The following is an 18,054-nucleotide window of genomic DNA, read 5'->3' on the forward strand; positions in this document are numbered from 1 at the left end:
ACAGAGCAGCACTGAAATGTCTAAAAATCAGCATGGAATAAAATACAGAATTAAAGATGGCGGAGACATCACAGAGAAATGGTATAAACAAAGGCCGATGTGGGATGAAAGCGCTTCTGTTTAGAAATATCAACACTAAGTTTCACCATAATGCCGCTCACACAGCTGATCTGCATCAAATTCTCAACCAGAAATAAGCCGAACATTTTTCTGTTTCTGGGGAATTTAGTGTTTCACATATTTTATTCTTTTCATCTTTTATTTTTCTGTCCAATAACCTAAGAACTTTCTGTTTTGTTGTTTTATAAATATCTAAGTTTATTAATGTGAGAAAACTACAGTTATCTGTTCATTCAGTCAGTATTTACTCAGGTTTCCCTCAGAGTTTTATCAGCCTGGCGGGCCACCAGGCTGACTGGAGCCCTGCCAGACTGAGCGCTCCTTGTTTATATATTTTAGGATTATTTTTCTCCTTTTTAAGACTTTATAGTTGATGTATGGGAATTGTTAATAATGTCTTCAAATAACACACAATTACTTTGTGATATTTTCAAATTTCCTGTCAACCTTAAACATTTTTTAACTGAAAAACATGGCCGCTCTGGCGCCGCCACCACCAAGCAAGTTTTCTCAGGGCATTAAAATGTTAAAATATAAAGTTTTTAAAAAGAATTCACCATTATGAAAGATTTCTTAAAATATGGCCGCCATCTTGATACAAAAGAAAAGATGGCTGCTTACCAATTAACTTCAGATGAAGTCATTAATCTGTAACTTTAATCCGTAATTTTATCGTTACATCATGTTGGTACCAAAAGCTGCAGATTTATCAGTGAAAATAAAACGAAGCTGCTTCTCTCCGGTTCAGTTTGCTGCCATCTGAAACAGAAAGAGCCGCCCCACACTGGGCCCAGCCCGTTCCGTATGGGGCCCCTCATCGCCTCAGGCCATATGAAGCAGCTTTAATGGCTGCTGCTGTTTCACCCTACGAGCCAATCTGGCGGCGCTCCTGCAGCCATCAGAGAGCTGTTGGTTCACTACAGCAGCAATAAAAGCGTCCCGGACCTCCTGCGGTGCCGGATCGTTCCAGAACCTCCGCATCCCACCGCATTGATGCAGATCAGAGCGTTGTTTATCTCAGAATATGGATCCGATCTGGAGTTTTCAGGGTTCTGACCGCTGCGGCGCGGAGCGGCCATCTGGACCGGAGAAACCAGAACAAGAACCTGCTTTTATCTGCCCCTCCGTCCAGAGAGCGTCTCCTCCCCAGACGTCGCTGCCTGCAGAATGGAAACGACCTTCGACAGAAACAACCAGTGAAGTTTGTTACGGTGCAGCTGCTTCCTTACAGCTGATGGCTCAACAAGATGGCTGCCGCTGCGCTCCGGGTCGGAACTGTCTGCAATTCCAGGACTGGGATGGAAAGTTTGGCGTTTCCAAACTTTATTCCTCAACTCATGCCTCTTCTTTACACTGAAAACATCCGACTCTTCCCTGTCGGTTCGGTACCGACCCATTCAGAATGTTTCAGAATGATTTTCCAGCAGCTACTCATGCTGCATTCAGGTACAGCTGGGAAACTAGGCTTTTTGCAAAAGTAAAACATGCAAACCTTAGTTACTGTGATTTATTTTCTTTTTTTTGCTTTTACCTGCTCAACTATAAACATTTTTAATGAAATCTTTATATTATTAAAGATCTAAAACTGGCCTCAGATTGTCGCAGTTTCCTAGTTTTTTGGGTCAACGATTGTTTTCTGTTTCATTGGAGAAATTTTTGCCTATTTTACTTGTGATTGAACAAAATCATTTCAAGCGCAGTAAATGGCCCGCGGGCCACATGTTGGGCCCCCTGCTGTAAACCCTGCCAACTTGGCCTCGCCTGGGTTTAAAATCTTTGAAGTCGTGGCGTTCTTCTTCTTCTTCTTCTGGTGACGAGTCGTTGACATGGCGGCGCGCTCTGGCAGCAGAATAAAGAAGGAAAGCTGATGGATGTTTGCTGTGATGATGAGAGGAGCAGCGGCTCCGTCTGCTGCTCCTCTCATCCTCTGAGGCCTTCACCGCCTCACATTCAGCACTTTTCTGCATCTTCTCCTGTTTTCCAGTTTTTTCCAGCTATTCTTTTTAAACCGTCTGATTTGTGTCCGTTTCCTCCTGTGTGTTCTGCAGGCTGGATTTTCTCCTGAAGTCTTCGCAGAGGCTTTTCGTCACCGCTCATCGGTTTCCTCATGCTGGGATTTACATTAGTGAATCTGGTAAAGACTCTGTTTCTCCCTTTAAATTGGCTTCCAGGCTATTAAGGTGTGCTCTCACCGTGTTCTTATCATGTCGTGTTATTTGTTTGCTCCTCTTTTCTGCGTCAGCCGTTGGAGGAGTTGCAGAGGAAATTATTTATATGTGCTGGAGGCATTTTTTGTTGGGATTTAGCTCAGCGTCGGCGCCTCATTCAGAGGAGTGAGCTCTAAAAGAAGCACCACAGGCAGATCGATACTGCAGAGCTTCTCCTTTATGCTCTGAGGGACCATATTTGTTAAATGGAAGAAACTGGCTTCACACAAATCAGGCCTTCCAGGTCGGATTGAGACGCAGGAGCTCATTTCTGTGGATATTAATTTGTTTCCTGACAAACATTTAACAGGATTTGCCTTAGAAAGGTTATGATTTCAATCTGGTTTTATCCTGATCACAATATCTCTGTGCGTAGGATCAATACTTTAATCAATATTAGTCTGCTTTTAATCATATTTATGATATTTATATAAATAGTTAAATACTCTCAGTGGTGGGCACCGCTAGCTACAAACTTAGTTGTGCTAATGCTAAAGCGCTAAACCAATATCTTATTTAGAAGCTAATGCTAAAGTGCTAATGCTAAAACAATGGAAGACTGCTGAGTTACACAATGCTATATTTAGCTTCCCACCACAGAGTCGACCAATCACGTCTTGTTCTTGACTCAGTTTTCTTTTTTTGGCAATCTTTATTTATTCAACTGAAAGTTTACAAAACAGCTAAATAAATGAGTGTTTTAAAGATTACACAGAAAAATTAATTTAGGGGAAGCTATGTGTGCTAATCACTTTCAAAGTTAGCAAAAATGCTAAAGCGCTAACATGAGAAACTAGCTGCGCTGTTAGCAGGACTCTTCCATAACTGCATCCAGATCTAATTAGTATTTTTATTTTTTTACGTAAGAAGGACTTGATAAAAAAACATTTAAAATATTTTATTTAATATTTGTTTGTTTATTTAAGGATCCCTGTAGAAACTATTCTACAAACATCACAAAAAAAGACGTAATGAAATTCCTGAAGCCACAAAGTCAAAATCAAGCATCTCAACAAATAAACATTTTACAAACATTACAGAAGAACATCACGAAATACCTTCAAATGCAAAAATTCACCAATTTCAGAGATTAAAAACAAACTAAAACAATCTTTACTGTCGGTGTAAATTTACCCATTTATAAATTCAATATTATTTCATTATTAATTTTTTAAGGTTCTTTTTAAAATGTACATGATTACCTGGAGTTATGATCGGCCGTAAACCAGTTTGTTGGTTTATTAAACATGTAGAATATGTGCGGTCCGGTTTCAGACGAGCTTCCTGGTTTCTGGTGCTGAAGCTGCTCTGACTGGAGCTGGAGACCCAAACTGCTGATGGGGGATTTTAGCCCAGTTGTCACCACTTCCCTCATCCTCCCCTCAGACTTTCACACCTTGCTTTCGATTAGCCGCCCCCCTTCCCCCCTCCCCCGTCCTCAGCGCCGCAGTCTGCTGCAGCGGAGTCATCCTGATGAAGATCCGCCCTCCGAGTGACGGATCGGACCAACCCGTTGACTTCATGAGACAGAACCGGCTCATGAGTGCCCAGCTAACAAAGCGGCGCTAATGAAAACTCCCCGCTGGATGAAACCGAGGTCTGTCTGACCTGCGGTGGTTCTGCTTCAGTAAGCGGCGCCGCCAGCAGATAATAATCATAATAAAACAGCAGAATAACGCAGAGCTCAAGGTTTTCACGCCTCCAAAAACAAAAAGCTGCCGCAATAAATCAATTAATCGCATGATAAATTAAAACGAGCTCAGTAATTCCCATTTGCATGATTTAGGGTTTTCTCTCCTTCTTCTAAAGAACGGATGATAAATGTCTTTCCTGCTGGATTCTGCCTTTTTTGAAGAACAATTTTCTTTACAGAGACTTCATAATTCATTTAATTTTTTATTTCTGTTTTGTTTATTTATTGTGAATATTTAAAATCGCACCAATCTTTTAAAAGGCTAAGCTGATTTTGGCCGATACCAATTTTTTTTCTTCTGAAATGTTGCTAAATGGAGGAAGAAAGTTGCTGAGTTGGCAACAGTTGAGCAACTATTGTTAAGTGCAAATATGCAGACATGAGGTGGTCTGTCAGTCTAACCTCTAAAGGCGAAGCTGCAGACGACAGTCGCTGATTTTTAGACCTTTGCTGAGCGGAAGAGGATCGGCTTCATGTTTTCTCAACTATCCCGTCTCTTGAAGGACAGTTTTCTCTACAGAGACTTCATAATTCATTTAATTTGTTGTTTGATTTATTTATCTATTGAATATTTAAAATACCTCCCAGTTCCAGAGTTAAATGTTAGTTAAAATTTAAAGTTTCACATCTGTGAGAATGTGTTCTTGCATTATTTTGCCATTATTACTGTAATATTACTTTAAAATGTTCTCAAAACAACATCCAACCTTACTGAGCTTTTTCTCCCATCTACCCCACTCCCATTCAGAGCACCTCTGACCTCTGACCTCTGCCTCTCATTGGATAGTTCAGACACACTGGAGGTCTGAGCTGCTGGAGGCCGAGGAAACCTGACTAAAATCTGACTCTGACTAACCGCTGTAACGAGGTAATCCCTGTTTCAGAAACACTCTGACCAAAGCTTTGATTTCTGGGACCGGGTCAGAACATTTCCTGAATCAAAACCCAAATGTTCAGCAGGGTGTTGAATATGTGTTGATCCTCAGTGAAACGGTCTCAGCTCCGGTAGAGGAGCCGCAGCCGGAGGGGAAAACGCTGCAGAGTCAGCAAAACAAAACCTCCAGGTCGGATTATCAGCTGGAACCAAAATCCTGCTCCCATCATGCTCTGGGGAAGGAACATGAACCACATGCTGCAGCATGAAACATTAACGTTACATTAGTTACAAACCTAATCTCAGATGTTCCTTAATAAATCATCACTGTAGACTCCTGAGGTGCTCATAAATACGAGATTATAAACCAATCCCCAGTTTGTTGTTATAATTTTTTTAAAGGACATGCTGTCAATCCTGTAAATAAAGGAGAAATTTTACCCACTGTTTGATTTCTGCCTTTGCAAAGATCTTAAATAAAAGAGTCGGAGTGTAAAGTGGTTTTTGGAGCCAGATGTTGTCGTTCAGCTTGTGGTCAGAAGGACTGGCCGTTTCATTCCTCATATGGCATTACATGCATTCATTCAACAGAAAGATGTTTTTCAACTATTTAATGTTCATCTTTATAGTGAACAGAAAATAAAAACCTCACATTAAGTTTTAGAGAAATGCGGAGCGTTACATAAGACCACTCAACGCCTCGATGATGCAATAATTCATGCAAATTAACGAGCAACGAGTTCATATCTTGTGCAGCGTATGGAAAACCGTCAGAGTAGACCCACATTTCTGTTTTTAAAAACACGGGTTTTATGTCACACTCTACATTTTCTGAGTTATTAGATATAAACTTGATCATTATAATGGCATAGATTCACCGTTTAAACTGTTTAAACTGAAACAAATGATTGTGCTGCGTTTGTGGAGAACTGAGACTTTTACTGACCAGTACTGATATCCAGTTAGTACTGGTTCCTGTGGTTTGTCCAGCAGCAGAAACACATCCAAACCTGAGTGTTTTACTGGAGTGGGACTCATTTTCAGCCCTGGAGTTTCCTGTCTCAGACTGGCAGGGGAAACCGGCCCAAACGTCCCACAGGCCCACCAGGACATGACCCAGTACTCCCAATTAACCAAACTGGGCCGGTGCTTAGTGTTTTTATCCAGCACTTAAATAAAGAAAACATTGACTCTCCAGGTAGTTTGGAATCTGATGAGTTTTATGGATTTAATGAACAGGAAAAAGAAAAGTTCATTATTCCACCTGTTGATTCTGTTAACATCCATGTTAATAATTAGCTGAATTGTTGGCTAATTATTTTTTATTCACTTTGGGTTTAAAACCATCTGTTTCTTTGTGGTTTAGCAGGATTTTGATAAAGACTAAAAATGTCAGGATGAATATTTCAGACAGCGCTGAAAACATAAAGCCGCCATAGTTATGCATAAATATAGTTTCCTGTAAGAACAGCAGCTAAATGAGAGGTGGTGGTAAAAAGGCCAGTCGACTGTAAACTGGTGGCAGATTGTTTGGCTGCAGCAGTTTTCACACGGCTCAGTGTGCTGAAAACGGCCTGTCAATGAGTCGATCGGTCAATCAGCAGTAAACAAATCAGCAGCGTATCTGGTTATTGATTATCTGTCGGCTCACACAGACATAAACAAACTGTTTGGTTGTGAGACAAAAGAGTTTTGTTCTGGGGTCCAGAGGGGAAACATGGACCCGTTTCTGCTTTAACGGCCTGGAAACACCGACACCAGCCTGGCTCATCAGGCCCAAATGCTCCACTGTGTCACCTTGAAGTCTGTGGAAATGTGAAACTGGAGTCGATCTTAAATTGATCCTGACTGCTGAGTGTTGATGAGGAGATGAAATCCCTTCCGGTTGGTTTTCTGTAATAAAACCACTGATGATTCTTTACGCCGTTTACATTAATAACTTGTGTAAAGTCGCTCCAGACCTGATGGAAACGCGTCTGAAACAAATGAAAGGGGTTTTTCTGCTGCAGCGTTCTGGTCAGCCGCCATGATGTCTGATTGTTTCACCGTGGTTACACTGTAAAACTGAGTTAAAATCACTTCTAACTCAGAAGATCTTAATAATCCAGGCTCCCTCCCTGCAGCGCCTCGGTTTCATTCAGACCAATAATCAGTGGACAGTAAACAGTTTGGGGTAAAACTGATTGCTTTCTTAATGTCAGGACATAAACACTGAGAAATATCCGAACTTTACCAACCAACGTCTCAGATTAACTCTCGCCCTCCGTCTCCATGGAGACGATAAAAGCAGAAGTCGGTGCTTTTTTGATTGAATATTTCCGCTCATGTCGGCAGATTTTACTAATGTATTGGAATGTAATCTCTGTAAGACAGCAGATTCAGCTCAGACAGGATTGAATGTGTTTGCAAAAAAAAAAAGCACCCAACAGAAAATGTGACCTGCAGAGGAGGAGCAAAGAAAAATGCTGGAAATATTCAACCAGTTAGAAAAGTCCAGCATCTTCCCACTGCAGAACCAGTTAGGAGATGAGGCCCAACTGGTCAGGGTTTGGGTGACGAAGGTTTTCCCAGTGCAGAGTGTTGGCACAGACATCTGAGGTCCATCAGAGCTCCGTTGACTTAAAACGTTTCTCTTTTTATACACAGACAGACATAAATGCACTGAATTACACATTTCTTTGATAACTCAGCTCCATCCTGACAAACACCAACAGCTTCTTCAGTAAAAAAAACACAACTCCACTGGAACAGCTAATGTAAAATAATTAATAATAAGTTCTCTACATGTGATAATAAACTGTCACATGGTTCAGAAAATGCAACTAGGAATTATAAATGTAGGACGAAATAAACAATAAAGCATGACGTCATTCAGAGCACAGAACATAGAAATACACAGAATAGATCTGCCCTTATGGATTGGGCACATTGTCACCAAAACCCCATCTAGAAGTTTTTTTGATATTGGGACCGATACAGATGTTAATATCTGATTGGTGGAGGCTTGAAGTGATTATCTGCAGTTTCTCCGGTGCAGATGGCCGTTGGGCGCCTGGTTGTGGATCTGAACTCAGAAAATCCGGCTGAATCTCCGTTTCGCCAGCAGCACATTGAGCTGGACCTTCCCTGGCTTCTCCATCTTCCCTCGCTGTCCTCTTCTTCATAGACAGTAAATGATGAGGCGCTCCAGAAGAGCCATCTACTACATTTGTTATGACTGGCGGAGAAATGAGGGGCGAAGATTGAAGGAGGGAAAAAGTGACGGACGGAGATTGAAAGAGACAACATGTGATTGGTACAGTGAGAAGCTCTCATTAATGGATGTCTGCTGCTGCTTTTCGACTCGCTCCAACCTCACAAACAACAACACGGGCCTCCTTCCTCCGCTGTCAGGGAGATGAATCTCCTGCTGGCGACTGGAAAGAAATGGAGCTCTGCTGGGGAAATTAAGTCGCAGCTATACTTAATCATTTACCTCCACTCCTTGTTCTTGCCGTCTTCCTTCTCTCTGCTCTTTCCGCCTCTCTGTTGTCCTCTGCCAGCTGACAGCTGAGGTGAGGAATCGCTCCGGTCTCTAAACAAAATCCCGGAGCTCCCAGAAACTGACGCCTCTCAGCACTTTGTGACCCACATGAAAGGCGCTGAATTCCTGCGCATCAGCAGAGAGGAGCAGGACGGATTTCACTGCCTGCTGTTGCATAAGTGCTGGTGGAATCAGGAAAGATGGTTCATAACAACGAATGGTTGTGATTTTATGAGGCAGTCGGGACAGAAATATGGCACAACGTGGCTAATTCAGTTAGCTTACAGTTAGCCTACCCTCTGGGTGGTTAGCTGATTAAAGCTGGGAAAGCAAAACCCAGCAGTCCGTCCATCCACCTGTCCCAAATGGATCGATCCATCCATCTGTCCCATTTCAATTATTCTCCTGTCCCAGTTGAACTGAATCATCCATCCGTCTGTTTCCAGGACAGACGGACCAGTTAAAGCACCAGTTCATTCTGCTTTTGTTCTTCCAGCTTCATTAAAAACTCCTGTCATCTAAAACCTCTGAGACTCAGAGACACATTTAGGCCCAGAACGGAGAATTCTCCCTCTCTGTCCGTAACGGTCAGCATTCAGTCCAAACCTTCGTTTCCATAGAGATTAAAAGCAATAGCAATAGATCAGAGATGCAGATGATCGTCTTTATTGCTGATGACTGTGAACCTGAATGGATGCAGCATTTTATGGGGAAAAGCTGCAGAAGAAACATTCAGAACCACTGAGGCCAACGTCTCAATATTTAACCAGTTAGTCCCAGTAACTAACCATTAGAACCAGTAATCTCTGCAGATCTTCACTGGGAAACCAAACTCCTGCATAATTAACACATAAACGTGTCTCACATCTGTCATAAATAATTCTGCACTATGGAGAAAAATGTTATTTTTTACATTTTAACCAGAAAAGCTGTTTGAATGTTGAAATATTTTATAATTAATTACTATTTTCCAATCACAAAAAAACTAATTTTTACTATTTTTTTTATTATTTAAATGGATTCAGAATACAAAATTAAAAAGCATTTAGAAAAGTGACAGAATCGAGAGCTGCGGGTCGGAAGTCAACGGGAACTAAAATCTATTTAATTCTCTTCCTGATGCATTAAAGGAGAGTTTTTACCCAGATTAAGATTCATTTAAAATAAACGAGTGCATAAGGGAGAAAGCGAGTTATTTTTCCTGCATTTTGCAGCAGATTATTGATGACATGTTTGGGCGTGTGAACGTCGGCTCGGCGGCATCATGGCCGCCTGACAGCGGCGTCCTCAGCTGACCTCAGATCAGCTGAGGACGCCGCTGTCAGGCAGAAACTGGGATTTAAGTTTAAACATGAGGCAGATTCTGCAGTCATTCACGTTTCTCAGATTACAGATTAAAAACAATAAACCAGCTTCAGCGACAAACTCTGATATTTACTGCTTTATGTCTGTAAAAATCCAAAAACATAAAGATTTAAGTGGAATTATGTCTTTATTACTTACCTTTTGTTATTAAATAATTGCTAAAAAATTATTAAAATAAATAAAAGTAACTGGGAATGAAACTGAAATTAGATAAAAGTGTAATTAAAACGAGATTAAAATGTAATTAAACACAATTAAAAATCACATTCAAAGGAAATAAAATAAAAGTTAGATGGAATTTAGATGAGAAATGTTGAAATAAAATTTTGAAAATAATTTGAAAGTAAACAAAGCAACAATAAATTAATAAAAAAAAGAAAATAACATTAAATTGGTTTTAAAAATCTTACAAATCATTTCCTAAAAAAACTAATATTTAAGATCATTTTCTAAAAAGATTAGAAGTTTATTTCTGTTGGAATCAAATTTTGTAGAAAATATCCCAGTTTGATTAATTAAAGCAGTAAATAAATATAATTGGATATTATTTTACCTGTAAAGGTTTCCACAATCATTTATCAGGAAACTTGACGTTCTCATCTGATCCACATTCACAGCATTTCATTCAGGCTGAGGTGTGGACTTTAACTAGGCCGTCGGCACGCCTTTTCTCCGTTAGCCGCTCTGTGAACAGTTAAAACCCATCAGACTCCCTCATGCTGAACAAGCAGGAACATCGTTTATTTGAAGAGCTTTCCTCCCGTCTGCGGGTCGGTTTCCTTCTGTCGTCTTGATTGGCTTTTAATCAGAACCGACGCGTCTTTTTAAAGAGACATCGCTCCACCAGCAGGATCCACATCCTGACTGACATGTTGCCGTTTCTCCCGCCGGGCCGAGGTTTCCCTCCAACCCAAACACATTCCCACTTCGGACTCGGGCCAAGGCCGTCTGCTTAACCTTGATTTTTAAAATGACTGGAGGCAGCGGATTGTAATGGAAAATAAACTACATACATGCAGAACTCGTAAAAACGAACCCAGCGGTTTAAAAATGATAAGAAAACCTCCTGGTAGCTGCAGCTGCTGAGTGGACCGGGGTGTACTTACTTTGATCCAGTTTGTTCTGGTTGAACACGGTCAAACCTCAGATACAATCGGATCTTCGTGTCACATCTGTGCTGCCATCTTGTCGTCTCTCTGGACTCGTTTTTGTCTCTCAACCAATCAGGATCCTGACAGCAGCGGTTAAAAGCTTCGAGTCTGTCCAGACGGATCATGGCGCTGCAGCCGCTGGGCCGGTTCCGTCACGATGGCACCGGGCCACAATCAATGGAGCTCATTGACCGGACGAAGGGAAGCGTGGTCCAGCCCAATGGTGCTGCTCTCCGACCCGATTCGGTCTGAGACGTTCTGGTGGAATGACGACATTCCCGTCCAACAGAGAAACCAAACATCTGCTCTGGATCCGTCCAAATTCTGAAAAGTTTGGATCCTCTGTGGAAGAGGAAGCTGTGGGCAGGAGGAGACGGAGCCGATGGTTCTTCAGTTTCCTCCTGCTTTGGCTTAAACACAAAGTTTAGATGTTTTATACAAAACAAGTTTTATTTTAGGGGATATTGAGGTAAATTTCAGATTGTTACTCCACCAATGTTTATGGATCCATTTTTATGCCAAAATAAACAGCCAGTCAAATCAGATAAACAGCTAATAATTATTTTAGTAATCAATTACTCAATGCTAAGGAAAGTAAATGGTGCTCCTGGATTGGCTGCCTTGGAAATGTCAGCCAATCGCAGGTCAGCTAGCATTAGCATCAGTATTTCAGCTTTTAAGCTACATTTACGTTTGACTACTATAGATATGCTCTGTTAAAAACTCTGTGAACATTTTGGAGTCACATTCCACATAAAAATATTCACATAGTGAACCGGAACGGGCCGATATCATCAGAAGCCCTTTGGGTTGTGGCAGAACATTTCAGACATTTTGTTGAATCCAGGAAGAAAGCAGGCGGTTCTGTCAGAAAACATCATGAGTATCATTAAATTCTGCAATGAAACGTTTGGACCCGGTCAAACATGTCCAAGATAAAAATAATTCTGCAGATAAAAATGCTTTTCAGCTGCTTTTCTCCCATGTTTTCTGCTCCAGATTGGAGCGCCGCCTTCATGTTAGCTTAGCTGCGTTAGCTGACAGGAATAAAGTTCGGAGGAGTTTGAAAGAACCCAAAGGAAACTTGTTGGACGGACAAAGTGTGGGCCGTGGGTGGTGCTGGACGTGTTTGTCGCTCCGGGCTTCTTGTTTCATGTTGCTCCCACTTTGAAGAGCTCATTTAAATCCTCTGTTTTCCTTTTCCAATATTCATTCGATTATGTGGGCGTTTCTTAAGCTAATTACCCAGAAACGATCCAATCCGGATCCTCGATCTCCCCGGGAACGCGGCGTTCCGGGGGGAATTTCAAGTTTCGTGCCAGAAAGTTTTAAAAGTCAGAACTCTCCAGTTTAGTTGGCGTATTGATCTGGAACGAAGGCGGCTTCGTCTCCAGGACTTTATGGATCCAGCAGCTAAACGCGCAGCGGCTGATAATAGATTCCCGATGCGACCTCTGACCCTCTCTGCTCCTGAAACCGATTCGCTGTGGAAGGAAGTGGAGTGTGTGGGCAGCCGGAGCGCAGCGGCACACAGAAGAGCTGCTGTGTGTGGCTCAGAGCGCTGTGTTGTGGTATTATTTCTGCTGTCCGTGTGTGTGGGCGGCGCGTGTTTACACTGAGAGATGAAGAACGGCGATCTGGATTCAGAATAACTCGGCTGATCTTCGTCCTCCCACTGCAGCTGCAGCTCACTTTTCTTTACATTTCTCACAACGCTGAATATTCACATTATTTTACATCAAAAACACAAACTTCATCGGGTTTTATGTTAGGCAGAAGTTAGAGCATCATTGAAAGTGAGTTGAATAAAAATCTGAAAAGTGTGGAGTGTATTTTTGGAGAGCCATCTTGTGCTGCAGCTGTTTAAAGGTTTGTTTCAATCAGTTCTGCAAATCTGTAACAGACATGCTTGTCTGTTTCGTTCTGCAAAACGGTTCAAACTCAGCGACACTGGATGGCGAAGGATGACTAGCGGCCTAGTCAAAGTCAACTGGGCTTTGACTAGGCCGCTGTAAGGCTATGTTCACACAACAGACGAATGAGACCCATATTTCAGACTTTTTCTTGGCAGTATGAATGATCCAATTTTGATCCTTTCACAATAAAATAAAAAAATAATACACTTCCATATGTGGAACAAAATATTTCCCAATAGTTTTTGAAATGTGTGCAGTCTGAACGGTCACATTTTATTTGACTTTTCAATCAATCATGTTTATCTATTTAACACATTTCAGCATCAAAGCAGCTCAAAGTTCTTTCCATCATTAAACTATGAAAAACATCATAAACACGTCATATAGTCAGAATGTGTGAAAACCAAAAACAGGCATTACGTTTTGTAAAGTTCCATCGTTAAAATCAAACATGTTGGTCAATGTTTTGTTGATGTGCGTCATAGAACCACAAATCTCCATGGCAACCATTCAGCTGTGCAAAACGCCTGGTTGGACCTAGCTCCGCCTTCGAGGCACGGCTCCTCCTCTGAGCTGCAGTTAACGAGTTTCTGCCTCACAGAGCAGCTCCTCTAGACTAGCCAGCAGCAATTAGCAAACAGCTGAGCTCATTATAGGAGCTGCTGCTCAGAGCAACGCTGGTGAAAACATTGCTAAAGGGTTAACAACATGGAGGCGGAGCTTCAGAAAGAGCAGGAGTTTTTAAAGAGACAGTGGCCCAATTTCAAGTCACTGAATTAGAAAATCAAATTTCTTTTAAGACATATTTGATATACTGTATATAACATTTTAATAAAAACTGAAGTTAACATAGTAACTTGATTGTACTAAATACAGAAAGACCAGGCAGAAAAAATATCGTTTTTAGCATCCAGACTCGGTGTGTGTGTGTGTGTGTGTGTGTGTGTGTGTGTGTGTGTGTGTGTGTGTGTGTGTGTGTGTGTGTGTGTGCGTGTGTGCGTGTGTTGGCGTGTGTGTGTGTCCCGGTTTGTGTTTGTGTGTTTGGACTCTGGAGGTAAATGTTCCCTTCTCAAAGTTAAGCTCTTTCAGCTCCAGACGTTACAGGAAACGATCATCAGTGGATTTCTGAGATCAGACGTTTATTTATAGTTCAGAGTCGGTAATGGAAGAAGCAAACAGCCGCAGGTCCAGGAACCCCTCTCCCCCCACCCCACCCTGCCTCTGTGGGACCATAGATCTGACCTTTGACTCCATAACAAGCAGCGAAGTGTCTGCGCTGTTCTGTCGGGTCGTCTGGGTATGTTTCCTGATCCGGCTCCCAGCAGCAGGCGGGGGAGGGGCGAGTCGGGTCAGTGTTCCTCTGAGTAAACAGAGGAAGGTGTTGTTGACCTGCTGACCTCTGCTGGGTGGAAAGGAGGATTCGTTTCCACTCGCCACCTGAACCCGAAGTGTGTTCTGTAATGGTGGAGCCGTTGCTGCCTCATGGTGTGTTTATGGTGCAGAACCTCCAGACTAAACCAACATGGTTCTGCGGGTTCCTGAGCAGGTTCTGCATGAAACCTGCAGCCGGTCTGCAGCTTCCACAGAGGAGGAAATCCTGACTGGAGCGTCGCTCGGCTCTGATCTCTGAATGTTGACTTCAGGTTAAAAACCTGCAGCTCTGAGGAGAAGAGCTGGACGCATCGATCCTAAATATCCATAATATCGGTATCGGGTCGATACTTTAGATTCAGATTAGATCAGTTTATTTAAATAGCACATTTCTTCTGGTGCTGGTTCTGCTCTGCGTCCAGAACCAGAACCAAACATGGAGAAGCAGCACTCAGCTTCTATGCACCACAAATCTGGAACAAACTTCCAGAAAACTGAAAAACAGCCGAAACACTGAGTTCCTTTACATCCAGATTAAACCCAGCTGGTCGCAGTTTCTTTTGATTCATAATAAATGAAACATTTTGATCTCTAATGATGGAAGAATTTAATGTTTCAGTTGATTTTTGACTTTGAACTCACTTACTGCTGAAACAAACTACACAAATAAACCTGATTGATTAAAAACTGAAAAATACTAATTTATAAGAGACACCACACAGTAAACATCAAAGGTTTATCTAACAATTCTTGGTTTATTACTTTAATATGAAATGCAATGAAAACAGTGAGATTATTGTTAGTAAATGGTCAGATTTGGTTTGGAATAAAGGTTTTGTTCAGAATCGCTGGATTTAACCGGAGCGTTCACAGACACCACCTGTTGCATAAAGCGGCATTTATAAATGATAAGGTGTCTTTTTCCCGGGATGAGGAGAGGAATCCTTTAATCTGTCTGGATAAACGGCCTTCCTGCCTGAACAGAGGAAGGATCAGACTGTTCTTCAGTCAAATGTACAGCGGAGAAACGCTGCTTCCAGAGAAAGCCGCGTTTCCTGGAGGAGACATAAACTATTTAACCGTTTATGATGCTGAAAAGAAGCGAACGAGGCCTCAGAGGGGACCGGTGCATTCCACGGTGCAGGAAGAAAACCCCCACAATGCCCCTCTGTTGTTCCCGACAATGTAAGGTGACACCGCTCCCCTCCTCCTCCCCGGCAGGGATGATCTGTTCTTTTCTCCATAAAGTGGGAAAAAAGGGAGTGGGGCTGAAATCGGAGCAGTTTCCTGGGAGGTGGAGGAGATTTATGGTCTGTTTGTGTGCGAGGAAGAGGAGGAGGAGGAGGACGAAGTGGGACGAAGGTCTGCAGATCCTGGACGAGCCTGGGCTGAGGAAGATCCTGAGGAGGAAGAGCTGAGCTCTCTGAGCGGCTGGACTTTGACTTGTTTCTGTTTGGATCGCAGGACGGGAAATATCCAGGTGGGAAGGTGGGGGCAAAGGTCACTGCTGCCATTTCTGTCCTCTAAAGCAGTTTACTCTGGTTTCTTCCTGTTTTCACTCACCGAGCTGCAGAAACGAGCGAACCCTCTGCAGGTCTGCTGAGCGCCGCAGAGCCGACCCAGCTGTTTGAGCTTCGATCCGTTTCCACACATCCAGCAGGTCGAAACGCCGCCGTCGGTTTTCCTGCTGCGGCTCCTGCAGCTCCGTGCTTCTCCGAGTTAGAAGCGAAACAAGCGCCGCCGCTTCGCTCTCGTTCCTCTGCAGGCGGTCGGTGGATTTGTGGCTTTTGGAGGGTTTTTTTTTTTAGCTTCTTTGGCTTAACTGGAAGTCAGGAAGTGAGGATCAGCCGACTTGTCCTCACACGCTGAAAAATGACTCACTGGACGAACTCGGCTCAGTTCAAGGCAGTTTCTCCATCCAACCGAATCCACACGCATCTGAAGGAAAGAATCACCTCAGAATGTGAATAATTTAGGTTGGTCCAACACAATGAAACTCAGTTGAGTTAAATTTTATTATTTGTGTTCAACTAACATCACCTAAAAGAATCAACTGTTTTATTTAACACTTGAATTCAGAGCAGAAACGTTTCGTAGGTTTTTGTGAATAAACTTACTTTTCATTTGGTCAAAAATTAACAAGATCAAACTGCAAACAGAAAAATGTTTTTCTGCATTTTCAATAATTCTTCTCTAAGGAGGATTTGTTTTTGTATTTTTACACAAAACAGATCATAAATCTTCTTTTTCTTAGTATAAAATGAAAAAGTATAATCTGATTTTTCTTTGTTAGTCAAACTTCACTTAAGTCGTGTGAATTTTTGCAGCAAAGCAGCAACATCAACATGTTATAAACTGTTGATAATAAAACTTAAAAACTATTTTTATTATTAAAGACAAGTTTTTTTTAAAGACTTTATATCCAAAACCAACTCAGACATTTACAACCTTACAGGTTAATAAAAACACCTTTAGTAAATCTAAGTTCTCAAATTTGCACTTTGATTTCTGCAGCTTTTCCTAACAGGAAGTGGTAGTTGTTATGAAGCAGTCTGATTGGCTGCCTTGGGTTCCAGCTTTGCGCTGCGCTGCCCCCTGTGGGTGTGGCATGTTTAAAACAACAGATTTGTTTCCTGTGGATGAAAACTTCAGAAACTGATCCCATTTACAATGTTTTCTTTAAAACAATATTTCAGTGATATTTAGTTTTTATAAAGACGCGGCTACATGTGGACAAGCTTTGAGTAAAATCCGACCCGGATCTTCCGGATCAGACGTTGTTCCTTCCTGTCCAGCATGAAGTTTCTCCACTGAGCTGATTATAACTTGGATCAGGTTTCCTGTCATATTTTGATTATTTTTGCTATTATTCTAGAGATTATGACCAAAGCTCCACTCTGACTGATGTTCCTCATTTCTAAGTTGTTGTTTTGAAAAGTTGACTTTAGGGTTCAAAAATTGACCGCAGTGGAAATTAGAAACCAATCAGAGATAATCCAGCTTCAGATGTAACAGATCCTGTTCTGCAGGATCCTGCTGCATCGTTTAAATATCTTAAAACTGGATTTTGGAGCCGGGACGGGACGGAGACGGGCCGATAAGAACCGTGTCTCAGCCGAGCTGGAAGCTTTCTGCGCCGCTTCTTATGATTTTTATTCTTCATCGTGTTTTTCCTGTGAAGGATTAAAACATGGAGACATTCAGCAGAATCTGCTGCCTGGACAAAAGACGGGAAGCAAAGATTAAATTCAGGATCAACAGGAACATCTGGAACATGTTGATGAAACGTCAAGATAATAAAAAAATTTATCAAACATTTTAAAAGCTGGAGTTTTTTGTCAAAGCTGTAGTTACTTTAAAAATAATAAAGAAACATTAATATGCTAATTTAAAACAAATAAAAAAGTTAGCATTTGTATCTGTATTTTTTTAAGTATCAGTAAGTAAAGCTGGGCTGATTTTAACTGATGTTTATTTCCACCAATATATAAATATATGTATAATCTGTAAATATCAGTTATTGTCGTTAAGTGAGGTTGAGGTTTTGTGACCTGAAGGCTTCAGGTTTCTACTGAACAACCCGAGTTTTAATGTTTTATTCCAGACTTGTTTTGCTGCAGAAATATCTGCTGTAAATTCAGAGTAAATTTTAAGATTAGAGTTTTAAAAATGGGTCAAACATTAACTGGAAATAAAAGTTTTTAAAGTTGAAATTGGAAAAGAAAACCTCAGAGGAAGGAGGAGTTGGTGAGGGAGACGGAGGATCAGGATGCAGGAGGGACGTTTGGGTCGGATCCCGACTGATTTGTCTGTAAAGCTGTTATTCAGAGATTA

General features: G+C 41.7%; 1 protein-coding gene across 5 annotated transcripts in view; it reads left to right on the forward strand.

Moving 5' to 3' along the window:
* The window catches only part of large2 (LARGE xylosyl- and glucuronyltransferase 2), a 73,562-nt gene that overhangs the window by 35,297 nt on the left and 20,211 nt on the right, over window positions 1-18,054 (forward strand). Inside the window, exon 2 of one of the 5 annotated variants that reach the window (XM_028014520.1) lies at window positions 2,169-2,254. The exons of 1 other annotated variant lie outside the window; for it this stretch is intronic. The gene's annotated coding sequence lies outside the window, so the exon portion shown is untranslated. Of the gene's footprint in view, window positions 1-2,168; window positions 2,255-14,699; window positions 16,197-18,054 lie in introns of those variants that run through there. 3 more of the 5 variants (XM_028014522.1, XM_028014523.1, XM_028014525.1) reach the window with 3 other exon arrangements.

The sequence above is a fragment of the Xiphophorus couchianus genome, chromosome 4 (genome assembly GCF_001444195.1).
Source record: "Xiphophorus couchianus chromosome 4, X_couchianus-1.0, whole genome shotgun sequence".
NCBI classification, from domain to species: Eukaryota; Metazoa; Chordata; class Actinopteri; order Cyprinodontiformes; family Poeciliidae; genus Xiphophorus; species Xiphophorus couchianus.